Source organism: Falco peregrinus, chromosome 8 (assembly GCF_023634155.1).
Source record: "Falco peregrinus isolate bFalPer1 chromosome 8, bFalPer1.pri, whole genome shotgun sequence".
Taxonomy (NCBI): Eukaryota; Metazoa; Chordata; class Aves; order Falconiformes; family Falconidae; genus Falco; species Falco peregrinus.
Genome location: NC_073728.1, coordinates 60,019,662 through 60,041,229, shown reverse-complemented (window position 1 = coordinate 60,041,229; position 21,568 = coordinate 60,019,662). Strand labels below are relative to the sequence as shown.

General features: G+C 43.9%; 1 protein-coding gene across 2 annotated transcripts in view; it reads right to left on the bottom strand.

Moving 5' to 3' along the window:
• Nucleotides 1-21,568, bottom strand: part of ADAMTS2 (ADAM metallopeptidase with thrombospondin type 1 motif 2) — a 261,886-nt gene that overhangs the window by 62,088 nt on the left and 178,230 nt on the right. The window lies entirely within an intron of this gene.

Genomic DNA, 21,568 nt, shown 5'->3' with positions numbered 1-21,568 from the left:
GAAATCTGACACAAAATATTTTTACTTCGCAAAGTAAAGCAATACTTTCCACAAAGTGATATTGTGGAATAAATGCAAGGCCAAAAGGAGAGCAAGTCATACCAATGTCTTGATGAGAAGAATGGAGCTATCTGCAGTACAATACTTACTGCTTAAAAGTACTTTTAACAAAAGTACACCATTCAGGGGCCTTGTGCTACCAAGGATATCCTTCATATTTGAACAATTAAAGATAGACACCATACTTCAAAATCTGATCTTACTGCCCACAGAATCCCATTTCACAGCAAGTGCAGTTGCCAGTATAACCTTTCTCTATCCAGGCAGGTACTAACAAATTAATCCCTCCCACTGCAACACATCCGCTCCTTTCCTTGATACACACACATGCATTTCAACAGTAGTGACATGGATCCTCTTTATCATTACAACTCAGGAACACATTTTAGATACACCACATTCACCATTTTTTTAACAGCTTTCATCCTTCATTCCCAATTTGCCGTGTCACTTTGCATTATTTTATGTCAAAGACCAATCCATCAGGCACAACAGTGGCCAACTTTATTACTAACGATTTCTAACAGTCCCTATGTCAAAGACCAATCCATCAGGCACAACAGTGGCCAACTTTATTACTAACGATTTCTAACAGTCCCTGTGATATGAAAAGCACGTTTTCTGACAGGATGGGATAGAGTTAATGTGGCACCTACCTACTAAAAATTAGCATGAAAATATGGAATCTTGACATTTCACCCTACAGAATAACAATGGTTAGCATTAATATTAGTATTATAATTTGCATTACAAGAGCCCTGGAAGCCCCACCGAGAACCTCTTGATTTCTAAGAACGTCAGAAGACTTGCTCAGAGAAGCAAAGAAAGGCAGCGAGAGCGCTGTGGATTGATTAAAGGCTCCCCATGCTTAGTTCCCAGAAACATAATAGGAAGCAAAGGGAGGAAGCTAAAGCCATCACCTTCAAAGCAGAAATAAGAAACAAGTCCTGGAAATGTTATGAAAGTGGATTCTCCATCTTCATTTATTGAAGTTTTCACATGAAAACTGGCTGCTTGGAAAGGGATGAATGAGTCACCAGATCACCAGGCTCATTACAAGAACATCTGTGCTCTTGCCTTAAGACCACTGCCCCAGGCTGCCGTTTCAGCAGGTGCTGGGCAATGCACAGCCTGAGCAGAGCCCCCCACAGCTCCCCGCTGTGGACCTGTACAGCCTCCAGCTGCCAGGAGGGATGCACGCCCGGCTCCCCCAGCCCCCACTGCAGTGTTCCTTACTGCCCCGTGCTTCAGGCTGCACCTTGCACAGTGAGATGCTTGCCTCTGTGCCTCCTAGAAGAGACCTCCAGGCAAAGGACAGTCCCTGAAAGACGTGTTTGCCTGGGCAGCTTCTTACCATTTCTCCACCAGGATTCAAGAACATGCTTGTCGTGAGCCCCACAGCTGCTGGTCACCGCATTGCGCTGGCAGAGCTCCCCTCGCTCACCAGAAGGACAGAAGGCCCCACGCGGTGGTCCTACCTCCCCGTGGAGCCACAATGCCCTTCTCCTGAGAGGGCGGCATTTAATGCAGCTGATAAGCACAGCCACTCATTGCCAGCCTCAAGGCTCCCTGCAGCTTCTGCTCCTGGGTCCACAAGTTTTTAAAATTAGTCTGGTCAGAATCCATGATTCAGCAGGAAAATTTACTCTTCACGCAGAGCCCAGCTGTCACTCCCAGGTTTACTGTGGCGGGGGGGAACGGGTCTGGCCTTGCGGCAGTGGAGACAGCTCTCTATCAGGGCTCAAAACCTGCCAAGCAGCCACTCCAGCCCTACCTTGCACTTTACTCCAGTAGGAAAACTTCAGTGTTAATCCCTGCTACTGCCCAGAAGTAATTACCTAGCTATCAACAGCAGTCTCAGGGATTTGCTATGGGATCACAGGATAATCGTATGTTCGTGATCTATAAGGCAAGTCACAGTTACTGTAAAATTTGACCATAAATCCCAAAAGCTCTCTAGAAAAGTAAGACTGGGCTGGCAGAGGCTGCAGGTCATGTCCTCTCCCTGCTGCTCACAAAAAACTACAGTAATCAGCAGCAAGGCCAAGGCAATCAGACCTGCTACTGCAGAACAGCAGTGCTGGGCAGGCGAGGAGAGCCTGAGCCCTGTGCTGCGGCTGCGGACGGGCAGCTCTGCTGGCTGGGGGTGCTGATATTTTGGTGTGTGGTTGGTTGTCAAGGTATCTAGAGCTTTTGTGCTTTCATTTCTTTCCCTTATGTGTCAAAGCCAAACTAGCTCCTAGTGCGGTATCTTTATTTCTGCTGCGAGTAAATCAGCCGGAGGCAAAAAGCGATCTTACCGTCCTGTGTTTACCATTCTTCAGTGAAAACTGCCTGTCCTCCCTCTTTGCTCCTCACTTCATCACTGTCACACTATAGCACTTACAGTCCTGCCGAGTCCCGAGAAAAGTTATCAGGAGGTTCCCTGGGAATCATCTTGCTGCCAGTGGGTGCCAACCAACTACTTTAAATTTTCTTTGGAGCATAAAAACTTCCCACATCCAGACTTACCTTCACCCCTCCAGCATTACCCGCTCAAGACAACATGCCCAGTGGGCACTGGTACCTCTAGGCACCAACCTGATGTGCTTCCCAGCAGTGAGCAAGCTGCACTGGCTCCAACTGGTGCTAGAATCAGCCCAAGACCAGCAGCACTACTCAAAACATTCACAACAGTAGCTGCAAGATTTTTGATTCATATCCCAGCTTCCCACCAAGTGTCCTTTCCTGGGAGGCTCTCCTGGGACCAGCAGGGATGCCTCCACACACGGCCTGACCACAGACTCCTGCTCTGGTGCTGCTCTGCCCACCAGTCTCTTGGATGATGAACTGCCAGATTTACCGGCCCAGGCTGTGTTATTCTCATGTTGGATTTGCTTCTAAATAACAGCTACATCCAAATCAAGTTAATACCTATATCTTACCATAGAGGCATCTCAACTTCCCTTAGTCAAGGTCAGTAACTTTGTTGTACCATTGTACTGCTAACACTGTGCTGAAAAGTCTCAAGAAAACTCAAAGAACTAAGACACCAAACAACTCTTTCACATTTTCCACGTTACCTTCCTTCTGATCACCCCTGCACATTGCACAATAACACCCCAAAAGTCATCTCAAACTGCACTGTGTTTTCCTAAATCATCCCAAGACCTCTCCATCAGATGTTCATTTTCAGCAACTTTTGCCAAATCACTGCATCAGACACTAATTATTGGTGCCAACTTTGTTCTCCATCTCCCAAGAGCAGACACTTGGCATTTGCAGGGGCTAACAATAGCCTGTGTTGAAACCTCCTCCTTGCTCCTGCTAAGAAAAATTCGTATTTGTGAAAATTAACCACTGAGAGACAAGGTTGTATTTTGCTCTTGTGTTGCTCACCCAGAATAAATAAAAAGGACAGCAGCACTGTAACACTTCACAGAAAAATCCCTCAAAATACCTCCTTTTTCTAAAGCCAGCTAAAAACTCATTGGTATTTCAGTGATTTTCTCCTAACACTGCAGACTGTCTTCCACTGAAGGAATAAAAAGTGCCCAAGTTGTCAACAGAAGGGAAACCTGTGCTTCTGGTTTAAGCATAACATTAGGAGCCAGGCAGCCTGGCTTTTGCTCCTGCCTCTGACACTGATTTTCCCCGTGGTGCCGGGAGATGCAGAAGGCAGCCAAGAGCTAGGCAGCAAAACTGCCGAGGGAAAAGCATGTGCACAATCCCATTCGATGCTGCAGTCTGGGGCTTTTTTGGGTGCCCTCCATGTTTGCTTGCAGTTAATGCAGGCAAGTGATGCTAACTGCTTCTAGGCAGCAAAGTCCTAGTTGTTTGCTGACTCAAGAACCAATGTCCCCAGCTGTGACAGCCCCAGTGATGCATTAATTTATGTAAAGTACATCAAAACCTAAAGAGGACAGGTCTTTATACTGTGCAGGTGCCAACTGCTTACAGCATTACATGTCACACTAGATCCCTCTCCTCCGCTCCCTTCTCCTAAGCAATGTCCAATACCCTAATCTTTTACCTAAACTGTTCCACTTTTCAATCTGGTATTTTATTTTCTGTATTGGCTCTATCTGAGCTTCCACATTTGCTGGGACAAGAGGTCTGAACACCCAGTACCATGGCAGCATCCTCCAGCCTGGCTCCGATCCCCAACTCTAGGACAGGGAAAATTCACACGGACACAAACATCAGGTCTGCCTTTGCAGGCCTTCAGAAGAATTCTCCATCTGTGACAGTTTGGGATGCCTGACAACACCCTGTTCTCTGAGAGTTCTTGCCTTGCTCATTAATCTTTGATATCATGTGCTTTACAGAAACCTAATTACATGACATCTCCTGATTCTGCCTTACCCATCGTGGCAGCCAAAGCTCTAAGTGATGCTGTGAGTTACTGAAGCATGAACATGCTGCCTGCCACAAAAAACGCCTCTCCCTGTCTTTTCTGTCACTCCCTTTAGGACATCCACCAGAAGCATAGTTGCTGACTTGTGATCTTGTTTTGTTTTTTTATGATCCCTTTCAAAAAGGTTCAGGGAAATACAGCTGCACCTACAGTTCTTAGAGTCCCTTAAGAAGCTACTGCGATTTAATAGCACCAGCTTTAGGGTTCCCCAGTCTCACAGCAGCAATATTGTCCTAATAAAGCAGTTTCTAATTGCTTACCTCCTCTTTGTGGTAGGGGGAAGAGGACTTTCTGGCAAGCCCAGAGCAGAGACCAGGAAAGGCAGCTGGGAAACAACTGCGTGTCATGTTCACAGCCATCATCTGTGGCTTGTCAACACAGCAACTCACTGGAATTTCGTTTCAAATATGACTGTGCAGCATTCAGGCCAGCCAGCCACCATTTCAAATGCAGCTTGTTTGCTTTTGCAGACACTTCATCTGTCACGGCAGGAACAGACAAACACCTGAGCCGACTGCTGAGCACCTTCTCTGCAGCCTCACAAGGATCAGCACTTCTGACGCACTGTTTTGCTGCCCATCTCCATTCCTGGGACACGCTCCTGAAGGGACTCCTGGCCTCCCACTCCTTTGTGTGGCTTGCTGCAAACCACCAAGTTTTTTGTTGGGTTTTTTCTTTTCTTTTTAACCCCAGTGACTCAGACTGAATCCCAGTGAAGCACAGCTGGAGCCCATTCTATTGCGGTAGCAAGCGTATCTGCGTGCGCAGCACTGCGGCAATGCAGAAGCAGGGGCACCCACCCCTGCCCAGCTGCACCGCAACTGGTGGCAATGCCACTCTGAGCCTGGGACTTGCGATTTCGGCGTAGGCGTGAGGCCATCCATCACTTGGTGCTGCGAACGCAGGAGGAACAGGCTGTGTGGTAGGGGAGCAGGAGGAGGCAGGGTGGACTGGCTTTAGCTCTCAGCTTCCCACTGCTCAAGTACATCTGCACCTCTGGAAAAGTACCAAACGCCCTCAACAGCTCGACAAAGAACTGCTCTTTTGGGAATTGCACTTTAAATCCCAAGTCATCTTTCTGTAATGCTCCCTGCCACTTATATGCCGTAGGCTTCTGTCGTGTCTGTCCTCTGTGATCAACTGACACCCCAATTAGCCCCCAATTAGTCTGTTCGTGTATTGTACCAAAATCCTCATTTGCCTTCATGGTAAATTGAAGCCCAACCCATGGAGGTTGGAGGCAACAATGAACAGTCAACAAATCTTGCTTTTTATCCCTTGGCAATTTTTTCTCCCATTTTTAAGTTCCTCAGTTCGTGGTTTTGTTTCTCATTCCAGATGCGCACAATTGTGATGTGTTTTGTTCATTTGCATTTTGTTTCATTTGTTTGTTTCTCTGATTTTTAAATATTTTTTACAGTTATTTCTGCTGGGCTTACTGTCCTGCTCACCTTCCTCTCTGCTTTCTATTTTGTTTTCCAAATGTCCTCTATTTGTCTTCCTTCACCCCCTTAACCATCCTGCTCAGCTACATTCGTCTTTCATAATTTATAAATCCCGTTCCCATACCACAGTCTGCATTTGGACCCTTCTGCTATAGATCATTCACAAGAAAACTGGGTAAATCCAGCGAGGTGAATTAAGATGGAAGAGAGCTCCTGTGAGGTGAAAGCAAATTGAAAATGGTCTAAATAAGAGAAGCAAATCACACAGTGCACTAGATACACGATAGAAAGTTAGCCCTGTTTAAAAGGCATCCCTGGGAGGACACTGCCGCAACACAGTTTTAACTTGGAGCTCAGTTTTCACAGGATTCTTGTGATTTCTTGAATCACAGGTTAACACAGTGGCTGTTACTTGGTAAATCCTTAACCAAGAGCAATTATCGTAGCAGAACTCTCTTTGGGTGTGTGTTCAAATTCCTCCTCTTCCACTTTTTTATATAAACCAAAAGCAAGACCACACTAGTAGTCTAAAGACCAGGCATGCATCAGGCATCCTACCGAGGTTATGAATCCTCATCCTGCCCTTATCTGCAAAGAAGCAGTACTGTAAAAGGAAACTTTTGGGCTGCGTGCCTTGCTAACCACATGATCTCATTATGAGTTCCCTGCCTCTTAATTTACGGTAATGCTCTTTCTGGTCAAATCACATTTTAACACACAGCCTGCTCCACCTTTCATCTGTCCGGGGGAAGTTTGCCAGGGGTGTCAGGGTAAGCTGGGCTGGGCTCTCAAAAATAGGTCTCAGACTCGAGCTGTGAGAAGGCCAGCAGATACAGCAGCTGAACTCCCGCTAGAATGAGCTGGTCATGGCGTATGAAGTCAGGAGGATTTCGAAGTATTTAACAGTATTTCAAATACTGTATATTTGGGCCTTTATAGAGCAATATTCTTGTAAATTTCTTGGGGCAGAACGATTGTCCCATATTCGCAGATCAAATGCACATTCTTGCACTAATAGGCACAATCACTGTTCCCTTTCTTGTCACCCATGCGACAGCGCAGCACCTTTAAACCTCAGGACATGCTCAAGTGCCTGCCTAAAGCAGAGTTATAAAGAATAACGAAGCTGAAACCTACCAAAGTGGCAAAATAGAGGGGGGGCTTTCAAAAACTTCCAAAACCGGGGGGGGGGGGGGGGGGGGGGAATTGTCTTTTCCAAAGGATAAACCAATTAGCACCGTGACAATGGCCAGGTGGACGATGTGGCAAACAGCCAGGCGAGAGGCACTAAGAATAACCACAGCTAGAAGTTGCCAAGGAGATCTTTTCTGGCATGTCACAACAAAGAGAAAAGGTATTACAATACTAAAAAGAAAAGTTGAAAACTAAATTGATCTCATCAGGGCCACAGTCACACAATGAATAACATAAAGATGAGAGATAATTGCACTGTTAAAAGATTAAGTGAGATTGAGGTAATAGAAAAGCCTGAGCTACAACTTCCCCCCCCCCCCCCCCCCAAATGGTGAAACATATTGTGTTACAATTTTAACTTTCATATTACAACAAAATAGTCAAAGAAGGGGAGATGAAAGGAATGGCAAACCAGCCAGGCAAACCAGTCTGTGCGACATGGTTGAAATGGAACTCTCTGAGAAGTTTTTTCTAACAGCAAAATTTACCCTTTGGAAAATTTTCAGCTATCAACCTTAATAATGCAAACAGAGGTTTTACAATTTAGCACCAAATAATGAATAAGCAGGAGGTTTCTAACTCAGTGCTTAAAAGTAAGCTCACAAAGGGGCAAAAAGAGCTACTCTGAAGAAAATTAATTTATGGGCCAGCTTCTAAGTTTCACTGACTTAATTGGCTGCATCTGGGAAATGCTTACCTTGCAAATATTTTGGCAAGTCATTGTAAACTGGCCTGTATTCCAGAGCCAGTGACTTGCAAATTGTTGCCTGATTTACCACATCCCACACGTACAGAGAGCCCAAAGCTGCCCCAGGAAGAGGGCTCTGTCCCTTGCAAACCCTCGAGTGCATGGGTGCACCCATGCCAAGTGGGCTTTGTTTAACATGACTCATGTAGAGCTACGAAGGGGGCTCAACACTCTCAATCTCATTTGCAGCTAATGCATAATTAATTAAACTGCAGAGTTCAGCCATGTCTCCACATAGGCACTCGGAGCCCCAGAGATCCCACCCGAAGTCCCAAACGCAAAGCCTTCTTGCTTCCCCTTGAGCAAAGGATCAGGATCTGACCCACAATTTACTTTCCTCAGCCAGGCTCTAACGAAGTGTTGATGGGCTATTTGAGTCCTAGTTTGCCACCAAGATACTTGAACATCCAATCCTTATTCCAAGCATGATTAAATTACAGCAAATTAGCACATTAAGTAAGCTGCCTAGCTGACCTCCTGGCTTTGTAGGTGACATGTCTAACAATCCCGCTTGCATTTTTATCAGAATGAAATGCCAAAGCATGGTACAGGACCTGAATAACAACAGGTTACAAGGGATGGCAGTTGTCTTTCTGTAAGACAACTATTCTGCAAGAGGGGGATATTAAGTTTAATTACAGTATAACAAAAAGCATTAACAATCACACAAGTTAAAAAAAAAAAAAAAAAAAAAAAAGTCACATTCCTAGCCAGGGCAGGGGGGGTGAGAAGAGGGAGAAAAGCCCAAGAAATACATAAATTAACTACACATCACTGGAAATACTACTGAAAAATAATGGCTAAAGCAAATACTTTCCAATGCTTTTTAGTCATAACCACATAACAACAAATCTTGCCTTTTGGTAAGGTTTCAAAGTGGAATTATTCCATCCTTTTAAAAGGGGAGCTCTCTTGCTGGGTAGAAAGTCTAAGTTGTAAATTATACAATTAAATGTTTTCAATGTCAAGTATAACAAACCTAGTATAAATCTCATCAGTGTAAATAATGTGTCACACAAATGACAATGCAAACACTCCTGTTTTCTATATAATCATAATGATCTTTTAATTAGACAAAGTAAACAGTCTGCTTGTTTCACCTTGTGAAGAAAAGCATAGGAAGAAAGTTTCAAAATTCTAGGGTGAAAAATGTGTGCAATTCAAACTACCTATAAGTTCAACCAACTTCTTGTACATCTCAGAATATTATGTCAGAAATCGGCAGTCAGGAAAAAAAGGTTAATTTGAGTTTCACAAGAAGAAAACATCATGTGGCCAGTCTGAGCAAAGGCAGCGCAATGTACGATGCCTTGGCTGCTTCCTCTGGCAGGATTTGAATCAGAGCAAGAAGGAGTTATAATTTTACCTATGTTTTGAAAATATCCTTGTTGCTAAATCTGCTTGGACCTTCTGCAATAACAAAACCAGCTGCAATTGATTAGAGACTGTAAGAAAGACAAAGCTAACTCGGAGGACGCAGAAATTTCTTAAACTTCAAAATGACAGCAAAAAGCCCTGAAAAAGAGAATGAGTCTCTGCTCTAGTGAAAGCACATGAGGTTTATTCCCAAGGAGTTTCAAAATCAAGGGCAAAGGCTTCTTTTCTTATTTTTACAAGAGCTCTGATTCTGTCAGGCGCTACAAAAGGCAAACTGCTAAACACTGCCCTTCCTATTGTGGTGCGTGGGTGGGAGACGGGGTCCTGATGATGATGGCTGAGAAAGGATGCTTCCAAAATGCAGCACACTTCATGAACATGTACCAGGGATGGAGAGAGGGGAGAGGAAAGGAAAAAAGAAAGAAAGAAGCTGGATGGATGCAAGGATACCAAAACCCTCTGGGGAGAAGGCGAATCGAGAGGTCAAAGTTGGAACACAAATGCAAAAAAGGAAAGTAAAAAGAAATCATGGTTGGTCTCCATGCTGCAGTTCCCCACTGCCCCTAGGATGGCGACGGCAGAGCTTGCTCCCACCTCTCACTCCCCAGCCCTGAGAGCCGCAGCCTGGGAACAGCCTCGGAGTTCTGGGGGCACTGGGATGAGGGCCTAGGTCTGCAAGGCAACCCGTCTCCCCTGCGCACGCGAACAGGGCTTTAATGTTTCTTTTCCAAGATAAATTTAGCATTAATATCTGTGGGCTTTAGAGGGATTAGAGGAAGGTCAACATGCAGTTGTTTAGTTTTCTGGCAGGTCTAAGATATTTTTAATTCCTTTTGGGTCAAATGGACTTGAATACCGATTTTTTTAAAAACTGAAGAAACAAACAAATCATTTCAGTTCATCTGAAATCATGTTTTACTTATTTGACATGAAATCAAGCACTTCAATTCAGGGACTTGTTTAAAAATACAAGATATTTCAAGGGAAAGAAGGGAAATGGTTTGTTTCAAACCTGCTGCCATGAAATTCTTCAACATTTTCAGGGTTTTTCTTTATCTGTGTGAAGCTCAGTGAAAATTCAGTATCTTCTATTGACAATAAAAAATTCCACCCAACTCAGTTGCAAGTGCCAGGACTAAAGAGAGTTTCCATTTGCCTCTTTCCACCACCTATCCCCCTTCCTCCAAAGGAGTGATCACCACTGCAGGACCTTTGTATTTTCGTGGGTTATTCACGTACTATTGACAAGCAAGCTGTACTCAGCGCTGCCTGAGTTGTCCTTCAGATTGGCTTGCAGCCTAATCAAACTGAGGTCGTTTGTCTACTAAATGAGATGTAGCTGGTAGGATGTAATGCTCCTTGGCAGGTGATAGAGAACTCTCCTATAGGGACAAATCAGACCCACCGCACCTCAAAATAAAAGCCTTTCAAGAATTATGTAGCAAGGAATTTATCTCCTGAATTAAAAACAGCATCATCTTTGTCTGTGTAAATACGGCTTAAAGTGGTCAGAAACTGCATTTGTATTCACTTCGCAGAGTGTTATGAAATTGCTTTAGTATTAATGACTACTCTGCTCTTACTACAGGCAATGAAATCAGACTTTGGAAAGCACAATGTCCAGTAAGAAGGGATGGGAAGCCTTTTACACATATTTATGTACACACATATATAGGTACACTTATATACAGGTACACACACACATAATCATTGCTAAAGTGAAAGAACTCTGTATTTTAACGTGGTATAATGGTGGTTGGAGAGTTGGTGGATAAATCACTTCTGAGCTAACATTTCTATTAGAAATGTTTTTAAAAGGAGTCAAACGTGCTGGAAAAGTATCAGATGGAACGGCAAATTGAGATACTACATTTTTAAAGATTCAGTTAAATTCTCTTCAAATGGCGTTAACCCAAACTGATGCTAAAAAGACTAGACAAGTCAATGGCTCTTGAGAAACAGGAGAAGCTGTTAAGGGTAAAACCAGACAGCCGCTCCAAAGCTTCAAGTAGTTTCTGCCTCCTGAACTGGAACAGTGTATAAAGACAATTTAGCCTCTAACCTGTTACTTTTGCAGAGTAAATGGGAGATGTCAAAGCCAACACCAAAAAAACCTTTCAAATTGCCTGACCAAGCAGTTACTAGAGCAATTAACAAGTTAACCGAGAGCTCTGCTGACATACATAGTAAACGCTACTATTAATTAACACTGTCTACAACTGATTAAAATGGAGTCACTCAAGGTCTGGGTTTCTGCAATGAGTTACAGGTTTTATCCGAATACTGGAGATGGATTAGTTGGATTCTATTACTTGTTTCTACCTAGTTAAGAACTGGCTAACCAAGCCAATCCTAGTGTACCTGATTCTAAAAATGCCTGTGATCGGTTAAACAATGACCATAGGAAGAAATGGAACAAACACAAAAAACTTCCACAAATCATTGGCTGTAACACCATAGTTTATGCTTCATTTTAGGAACCAAAAAGCTGTCCATGACTATATCCATCTTCTTTATTCTTCCAAAAAATTAAATGTTTATCTAAAAGTACTGATCATACAAACACTAAAAATATTAACACATACTGTGCTAACAGAAGTAATAACATGGTCCTCTCATCTGGTCGGAACAGACTCTATCCTCTTTCAGTTCTTTGCTAAGCAAGAGAATATTACTCCTTCAGTAGTTCAACAGAGAAATTCTTTGTATTTTCCCATTACCCCAGTAAGAAGTTACAAAGCTAAACACTAACTGAACTGACTCAGGTCTTACAGCATGGGGGAAACAAGGCTGGAGGGAAAAGTAATATCTTTTGGTAGGTAAAGAAGGCACACTTTGGGTGCCAGGGTCTCCTCAACAGATTATTGCGCCCTACGAGCATAGCTTCCTACCTGGCTCCTCAGCACCACCAGTACCACAACCCCTGTTCCCTTCAGTCCACCTACAGCATCTGTTCATGCAGATCTGAGACCACAGATCAGTGGTGAAAAGTCATGTTTTCTAAAGTCACACAAAACAGCGTTTACTTGTCTGATGACAGTGCTATTCAATTATGCAATAAGAAAAAGATTTGAAAATACCACAGTCAATAAAGACTCTACTTGGCTTCACTGCCCTGGAAGCCCCCACGAGTCCTCAACAATTACTTTGGACTTGCAGGACTCCAAATGATCCTCTGCAGTGCGGGAACCGGACATGTATTTATTGAAGCTGACACTAATCAATACCCATGACTTTCTCACTGGTTTCAACTTTATTAAAAAAATCATATCAACAGCTGCTACTGTCCCACTGAGCTCCAAAAGAAAGCAGAGGGTTGATGGTATCTAGGTGCTCTCACTGCCTGGTTCTCCAGCTTATCTTCATCTGAGCTCCAGGCTGCCTTCAGTGCAAAGTTTTCCATTTGACCTTTGCTATACTTCTCTTAGGATCAAAGAATTTTAATTTATTACTTTTTCACTCTTTCCAATCTATTTCTGGCTAATCTTCTCAAAAATTTCTAAAGCATTCAGAAAGGTTTCTTACATTCTGGTTTTAGTCCAAGGTGTCTTACTCTGAAATACTGCAGTGCAGCTGGGCAACTGTCACATTTTGCTGAATAACTGGTTCACCAAAACCAAGTTTTGATTGTTTTGAAATGATTTTCAAATTGAACTACAGGCTTTTTGAGGGGTAAAAAAACCCCAACAAATAATGGAACAAGGACTCTTGTTTCATTTCAGTGAACATATATACCACAATATCAAAGTGCCTGACCAGCTCAGGCTACAGCAGAGGCAGGGAGAGGAGAACATGCCCGTGAGGTGTTCATCTTCCAACGATAGAAGCCAGCTCTAGCTTGTGAAGTTGCAAATGCTGCAAAGTTAGTCCATGCCTTAGTTCTCTGAATTACAACGTGCATTAAAGGGATTAGTCCACAGAAAAGAGCTGAAGGGCTGCACCTTGCTGAAGGACTGGAATCTGTGGGAGTTTGATGTGACTGGGCAATATGAGGGAGATCCTCAACCCTCCAGCCTGAGAGCTTGTTTTTTGCAGAGACTGTCTAGCTCTAGGCTATTACCTACTCCTTGACTCAAAAGGCCATTTGAATGGGAGACTGTTATCCAAGTCTTTATCAACCTTTCTCAGCCTTCCTAAAAAGCAGACAATACTGATTCTGAGCTGTCAGCTGGGGGGCGGCGGGGAACCCACACCAAAAAAAAGCCCCACCACAATGAAAAAGTATCAGTATGAAAAGAAGGGAAGCAAAGTAGCTAGCAAACGGAAAAACCTTTTAAAGGTGAACCCACAAAGTAGGGGTGTCAAACTGCGGTATGAAATGAGTGCAGCAACCATTACACGTGGCATGTGTCAGCTACCTCTCCTGACCGAGCCTTAGCGGTCAGCTCTGCACTGGGGTTTTTATGTTTGGGGGGGTTAAATATTTCCAGACAATTCCACTAAAATTATGCTTTAAAAAGTCATCTGGAAAGCCAAGTAATGCTCTGGGAGACAAAACAGAACATCAGTATTTGGATCACCTGAAGTATGAGGGAATTCAGCAAAGAACAAAATGTCTGAAGCATTAACCTGCCAGGATTATTTCTTAACGTCAAAAATTTCAGGTCCATTTGAAGTCTCACAACAGAGAAACTAAGGCAACCGATTGAACTTCCTTGTGAAAAGATTAAAAAACCCATCCTATAGAGTACAGCATGTGGTCTTGCAGATACGTCCTGAATTCACCCAGGGAGACTGACGCCTATTGCAGAAACCCTGTTACCATTAGTCAAGGCAAAGACAGGGTAAAAAAAGTACTTTCCTGTCCAGTTGCAAATGCAGCTCCTCTTTGTTTCCCAGCCTTCCAGCCCTGGATTTAGTTCAATCCAGACATTACCTGCAGCTATCGATCTCATCAAGGCCAAAAACATGCCCAGTGGCCCATGAGCAATATCCTGCCACGCTGGTATCAGCAGCTTAACTTGAACAGAGCCGCGTTTCCACCTTCTCCTTGCGACTCAGAATAACCTCCAGAAAATCACCACCCTTCCCCAAAGACAAGTCATGACAAAACCCCAACAGGTAAACATCTGGAAATCGTTATCTACCACCTGTAGATAACCCAAGGAAAAGGTTCACGCCAAAACGTGTGTGTGAGGGGGAAGAAGGGTTGTTTGGGTTTGGGGAGAAGAGTTGCTCTGCTTGGCAAGCACATGTGGAATATGACAATGGAGCCAGAGGGCTTTGGGGAGAGACATTCCGACGTGCTTTCAAGTGCTGACCATTGATGGAAACGCCAGTGCAGAACTGCAAGAAGAGATGCAAAAAAGAAGCGTTGATGGCACAGAAGCATACAGGTCTCAAAACATGTATTTGGGAGGAACAGGGGACTGAATAGAGAGGAAGAGCCAAGTGACAAAGACACAATGCACAGCTGCCAGCATGGGGGCTGCTGACCGCTGGTGGTTTCATGCTCTCCCGCACCAGCAGCTCGTCTTTCACAGGCTCTGGGTAATGCTGGGTAGAGCTGACTGACCATCTGCTAGGGATGAAAATTTCCAGGTAATTGTGAAGGAAGGAGCTGCATTAAACCTCTGCCCCAAAGCAGGTGCCCAGGGCTGCAGGCTCTGGCACCGGCTGAAGCCTCACTGCTGCTCCCGACAGGGGTGAGCACAGCAGGAGCACCTCTGCACTGGGGCGGGATCGCAGGCGGTGACACAAACATCTTGGAAGGCTGATGAAAAATGCTGAGGAGAGAGACTGCCACAACAGACAAGCACAGTGGAAAGGATCAGGCTGGCAGGGCCAAACAGAACCATTTTGTGTATGCGGGATTATCACAGCTCGGCCGGCACCAGCACAGCCTTCTCTCTACCCCTGCCTTCCTGACACGTTATCTCAGAATAATGTGCATGCAAGTAACACCAGCTCTTAGTTTATGGAGTTTACCCAGATTTACTGCTCTCTGGGGAAGCAGGGGGCTGATATAAAAGTACAAGATCCCAGCTAACTTTCTCCACTTCCCAGCTCTTCCACTTGGCACCTTGGGAAGGTAGGGAAAGAGGCCAGGAGGAGCCAGGCAGGGGCTGAGCTTGTACCAGAGCAGCCAACACAGGGCTGCAGCCAGCACCCACGCCGGGCTCTGCACCGCTGCTTCTCTGCACCATGACGTGTGGCTGCTGCTAATGCTCATGCCAGATCTACTTAGCCTGCAAATTCTGCAGGGCAGGGCATGACCCCCAACAGTGCTGGCACCATGTTATCACGAGGCATTTGCAGTCCAGGCTGGGTTTTAGGCACAACCATCATGTAAGCAGCTGATAACAACAAGCCTTCTTCTTCTGGAGCCAACTGCTTCCTCAAACTGCTGTACATCTCTGGCTCCTAACATCAAGCTAGCACAGCTCCATAATTATGGATGTAGCATAAGGAGCAGACAAGCTGAATTAGGCTTCCGATTGCATGTCTAATTTATGTACAACTGCAGCAATTACAGATGCAAATTAAATAACTGTGCAGAAAATGGGTTTTATTAGCCATAACTAAAACCCAATAAAACTCAGTAGCTCATGCACATCTCTGCACTAAATGTGCCTCTTTAGAATGTCAATTAGAAATGTGAGAAACAACCGGGATTTTCTGTTTCCTAATCTGAAAATAAAAAAAATAACAATAAAGAAGGATAAGCTGTCACAGCACATGTCTTTTTTCCACAACAAAATGAACAGGAGCTCTAATTGGCAATTTCAGAGCAACACATTATTTTACAGACAGCAGTTCTATGCAGCTTTTAAACACATTATTTATACTCAGTCTTTCATGCCTGACATGGCTGAGAAAAAGTCTCATATAATAAACCCATATGCTAAATGTAATTCAGCTTCAGAGGAAGCACACTCTGACTGGCAGGTTGGGATTTAAAAGTTCAAACATAAAGCTGAAGAACACTGTGCTTAACTTCACAGCCTTTCTGAGATTTTGGAAGTTGGGCACTTCTTAGCATCATGTCAACTGGGTCCAGGGCTGTGAAAAGCCTCTCTGGATATTTTACCTCTCTGGATGAAACCACTCAAATCTTCTGTCATTCAGACTTAGCATGAGTGCTGCCGTGTCTAGGGACCCAGCGCTAACCTATTTGTTTAAAAGCAATAAAAAAAATTGTACCCATTAAATCAAGGTTAATCCTCCAGCATAGTTCTTATACAACTCCCTGCTATGTGTGATTAAACCTACTCCATATATATGTAGCACAAACACCTGGATAAAAAGTTTATATATACCACGGTGTGTCTATGCTGTCCATTTGCTTCATTCCCTGTTTTGCAAGGGAGAGGGGATTTTTCTGGCTGGCAGCACTACACACATGTGAGTTAATCACTCTGGCTCTGACCAGGAGTGACTGCTGGCTCTCAGCATGGGAACCCTGGCGTGTTCCTGTACAGCCACCTACACACAGCAGGTCAGAGCATACCACCAATACACAACATAGATACAACCCAAGATTTCCAGCTGCAGTACAGATAATTCCCACTATACATCACGTATCCTTCCTTCCCCACCCAGCTGCAGGCAGAGGCTTAGGAAGGGCTCCGTTCCTCCCCAGGCACCTGTGTACATCCCAGGCAGGGTGGGATTGCACCAGCCCCTTCCCCAGGGTGCTCTGACCAAGCAGGGCCAGCCCCTGGACTCCAGGATGAGGCAGGAACACCCAGCTTCTCACATGGGGCTGGCAGCAGACACCAGAAGGGGAGCAGGCAGCATGCCACGGTTAGCGGGTCCCCTTGTCTCCAGGATCTTTCAAACGTGGCTTACACTGGTACACTCTTCTCCCATTGGCATCCATGGATGCTCTCCACTTCCTCAGCTCTCCCACTTCATGCTGCGTTACTTCCAGTACAGCATCTTCCTCAGCGCACATGGTAATACAGGTAGGACTTGGCACATAAGATTAGCAGCATCTATTCCTAAGCCACTTCCCAACAGACACGGACATGGTCCTGCATTCAGTGCCCTCCCTGCCACTGCCCTGAGCTTCTTCCAGGCCACAGGATGGACACCCATTCAGGATGCAGAAACCTCCTTCAAAATTTAAATATACCACATCCACTGACTTCCCCTTATCTCTTGTGGCAGTTATATTCTCAAACAACTCCAGCAAATTACTTAAGCATGACCTCCCTTGCCTGAATGTCTGCCAGGTAGTCTTAATTAAACTGTGCATTCCCATATATGCTCTCCACAACACCCTGAGGAGAGGTTCCCAAGATTTCCTCATTTTGTGTATTCCCTTGGATCATCTATCATTAAACAGCAATAACGATGAGCAAAATGAAAAAGACAGGAATAGTTTTGTACCTGCAGAAATATAGCACACAGAAAACAAAGAACTAGAAATCAGTTATTAGGCTGGACCTCACTCCAAACAGAGATCCTGAGATGCTGAGCACTTCACTACAGCTACTGAAGTAAAAGATTTTCAAACATTGTGGTGATGAACATGGAGTAAAATCCAAAGATGTGTTCAGAATGGATCTTATCCTAAGAAGGATAATCTAAACTGCTGAAAGAGAAGGACGAGAAATATTGATTCTGCTTCTTATTTAAATAATAGGACCATTTACATGGAATCATTTCCAGCTTTCCTAACTGACTCATATCAAAGGCATTATCATCTGACAACTAATTTTTTATGTTGCAGTTCTAGATTCAGATGTTCCAGATTCCATAAAAAGCTTTAAAAAAACAACCCTCAATGAGCCCACTCCCCTTCCCAAACTGGTCCCCTCCTCTTACAATGTTAGATCTACTGCCAGCCTGAGCAGGTGCAGGAGCATCCTGCAGCCACCAACCCCCCCAGGCTCTGCCAAAGCAGAGGGGCAGGCAGAGCTCAGCACTCGAAGGGAACACCTTCTCTTAGAGGTGAACTGCTCTGGAAATGGTGATTTTGTAACACCGGGAACAGCCAAAGGACAGAGACTGCACCACGCTCTCCAAACCTCCAACTGACAGTCACATCAGTGGGGCTGTAACAAAACTGCAGCGGCAGCCTTGGCCTCAGGAGCCTGCCACAGAGAACAGCCAAAGAAGGTGAGCAAGGTAATGTAAGGCACAGGTTTATTAATCCTGCCAAAAAACAATTTAAGGAGATTTAGGATTTACACTTATCCTATGCCTGATTTAAAAAGATATTTTAAGTCATGTCTTTGTTCCTAGCTGTGTTTTGTAGCTGACCTATTTTGGATTTTCTTTTACTCCAGGATCAAGATACGTACAGAAAAATGATCTGGGCTGTATTTGGACTGACGCAACAAGATTGTTACCTAAATTCTGAGCACAAGGCTCTGTTGTGGTTGATGAGTGAGCCAGAGAGAAGTCAACTTGATTTTGTGATCCAAGCTCAACTTTACATAGCTCAGCAATCAAAGAAATGCTCTGCTACTAACAGCGTAATGAAATCTGGCAGCATTTCCACAGCAATGCATACAATGTCCTCTCTGCAAAGTCATTTTTCAGAAGAGAAGTATACCCATAAATGAACCATGCCATCAAAAAATTCCTCCACTGCAACCTACCCCAGGGAATGTCAGGCAAATAAAACCCCAGCTGGTCACACCACAACTATCCCATTCATATAACACAGGAGTAGCTGAAGAGAAAAAAAATGCTTTTAATTAATATCTTAATAATTCAAGAAACTACCTGTTCTTATGCCTGGTGCCGGTGGTCGGTTGGCTGAGGTCACCAGTGTGGGGCAGAGGGTTAGGATGCTGGGGAAGGAGACAAGAGGCAAATGATGGAAAGATGGGAGGAGGAGAGTTATACACATGGCCAAACTTTGCCTCCTTAAAATAGATGAAAAAATCAGGGGATATACTATTTTATGGAGCAATGGATTTAATAAGAGGATAGTTACAGTGATTCATGGTGGTCTAAAGAACAAAAAACTATGTGAGATAAATGAATTACATCACAGTAAATGCATGGGTACATCCATTTTGGATTTGGACCTTGTATGTGCAACTGGTGTGAAACCACAGACAAGACTTGGTATTGACATCCGTGGTTTGTGGGCAGCACTTCCATTACCCAGGCAGGAGGCAGACTCACTGCAGCCAGCACACCTATTGAGATTGTCTAGCTAGAAGACATAATTTTCTTACAATGCATACAGTGCATGTGTGTTACAAATTAATAAAGGCTCGGGTACAACTATCAATAAAGATGGACAAAAGTTAAACTATGTGCAAAAGGTTTCTGTGCACCTGAGGAAGAGAGTCACTTTCAGTCTTCCAAGCAGAACGCCACACACCCTGACTCTGCTAGTGCAGCACCCCCAAGAGTCAATACAGCACCAGATGCCACTGATCCGTGACAGGTTATGCGAGGTCCAGAGCACACTGCCTACAGAAACTTGCCAGAACAGAAATCCTTTTAGTACTTTAGATTTTCTTAAGATTCACTTAATCTGCCTTTTTAAAGTACATTTACAAAAGCAGAAATGATCAATAACTCCACCATTAAATTGCATTACTTTGCATAACTAATTTGGGACAATACATTAAGTAAATGAATTAATAATCCTTGAAATCTACATACAGTAGGACAACAGCTTTAATAGCAAATCCCTGCTGGAAGGAAAACCAGCAATTCAAACAACTCATTCAATCTATGAGGCAACTTAAGAAAACCAGAAAACAATCAGTTTCATATTGGAAGCAAGTGGATTAACTTTAAAAGACACCAGCATAGCAATTTATAGCTATTAAAATTTTTTTGACAACATAAATTTCCAATTTCAGCAGCCAGAGTAGGTGAAGCTTTAAGCACAAAGAGCTCATTGATTCAATATGTCTGTACAGTTTAATTCTGAAAAATCAATCATTGTGCATTTCCTCCAACACTTTTTTTTTTGTAGCATCCTCCTAAACAATTTATTATTATTGCTTATTGCTAAAATAGAAATGGTGATTCCACGACTCTTAGCCCTACTAAATCAGTATTTAATGCTGCATGGCTGCCCTTCTTATATAAAGGGATAGCTTGGTTTATTATGAAGAATATTATTATTAAACATTTCTTGGTTGTGTTTATAGCTTGTGGCTATTATTTTAAGAATTCTCTGTTTTCTTTGAATAGGTTTCCCTTGCCCCACCTACATCATGTCAAGCTCTTGGAATCACCTCTAAAGAAAGGGTCACTTTTGGCTTATGAAGTATCCCCAGGCAAAAGCCAGAGGCTATAAACATGAATTTTTCATTATATTAATTGTGCTAGTTTAACTATGCAACATGACTCTTCAAGATAACCAATACGGAATTTTAATTGTGTGTGAAATATTCAGTCTCGGTAAGCCCCCTTCCTAACCTTTTTTATACTGGAGGGAGCTTCTGCCAACAAATACTGCATCTTAGCTAATGCACAACTTTCTTTGTAATTCACATTCCTGACCTTTTATTTTGACATTTTCACCTCGTATATTAATTTCTGCCTGCACTGAATACTGCAGCATTATAATTACTTACATATAAACCTTTCACCACATCTTTCTTTGGACTTTGTTAGAAGATGCTGTATATCAAATAACAGCAAATTTCACATTAATCAGCTGGCCTTTCAGAAGAACAGGCTGCCAGCAGCCGGGAGATATCACACCTAGAGCCTCTGTGCCACCAAGCATGGGTCAGAGGAGCTTTCTACTTTGAAAGAGCAACACAGGGCACCCAAAAGGGAGAACCCAGCCTTCCCAGACCTCCCACGGTGTCTGTGGATGTTTCCCCTGCCTTGCCCTTGCACAGCTTTTGGGCAGCAATAAATTAAGCAGGACACCGAGCACCCTGCCTGCGCCTCCCAGGAGCCCCACTGCCCCAACAAGCCTTCAGACAGGCTTGGCAGTTACCTTTCTCATCCTGCTCTTCGCATTAATGGATATTACAGGTAATTGAAACCACATTTTCCAGTGAGTTTATTACCCACATCAAGAAAAAACTCATATAAACCATGCAGGTTTTACTGTATATTTTTACGTACAGCATATTCACACACACTCTGTTACAAATGGGGAAGATGCAGTGACACGCTGAAGCAGTCACATTCAATAAATGGTTTTTTCTCACCTGGTTTCCACGCTAGAAGCAAGGAACAGAAACTGCACGAGGCATAATTCAGGTGATCAGCTCTAGTGAGGTGGTGTCCATTGGACCTGACACCTTCTCAAACCAGTCCGGTGATCCCCCCAAGGGTCTGCCACAGTAAAGCGGCGTACAGCAACCAGCCCTTTGTGCATCCCCGTAGGCACCAAACTGCCACGCGAGTCTGACCTGCCTCACCGGGTGAGAGGTGACCTGTTTGGTTGGTAACAAGCACCCAGTT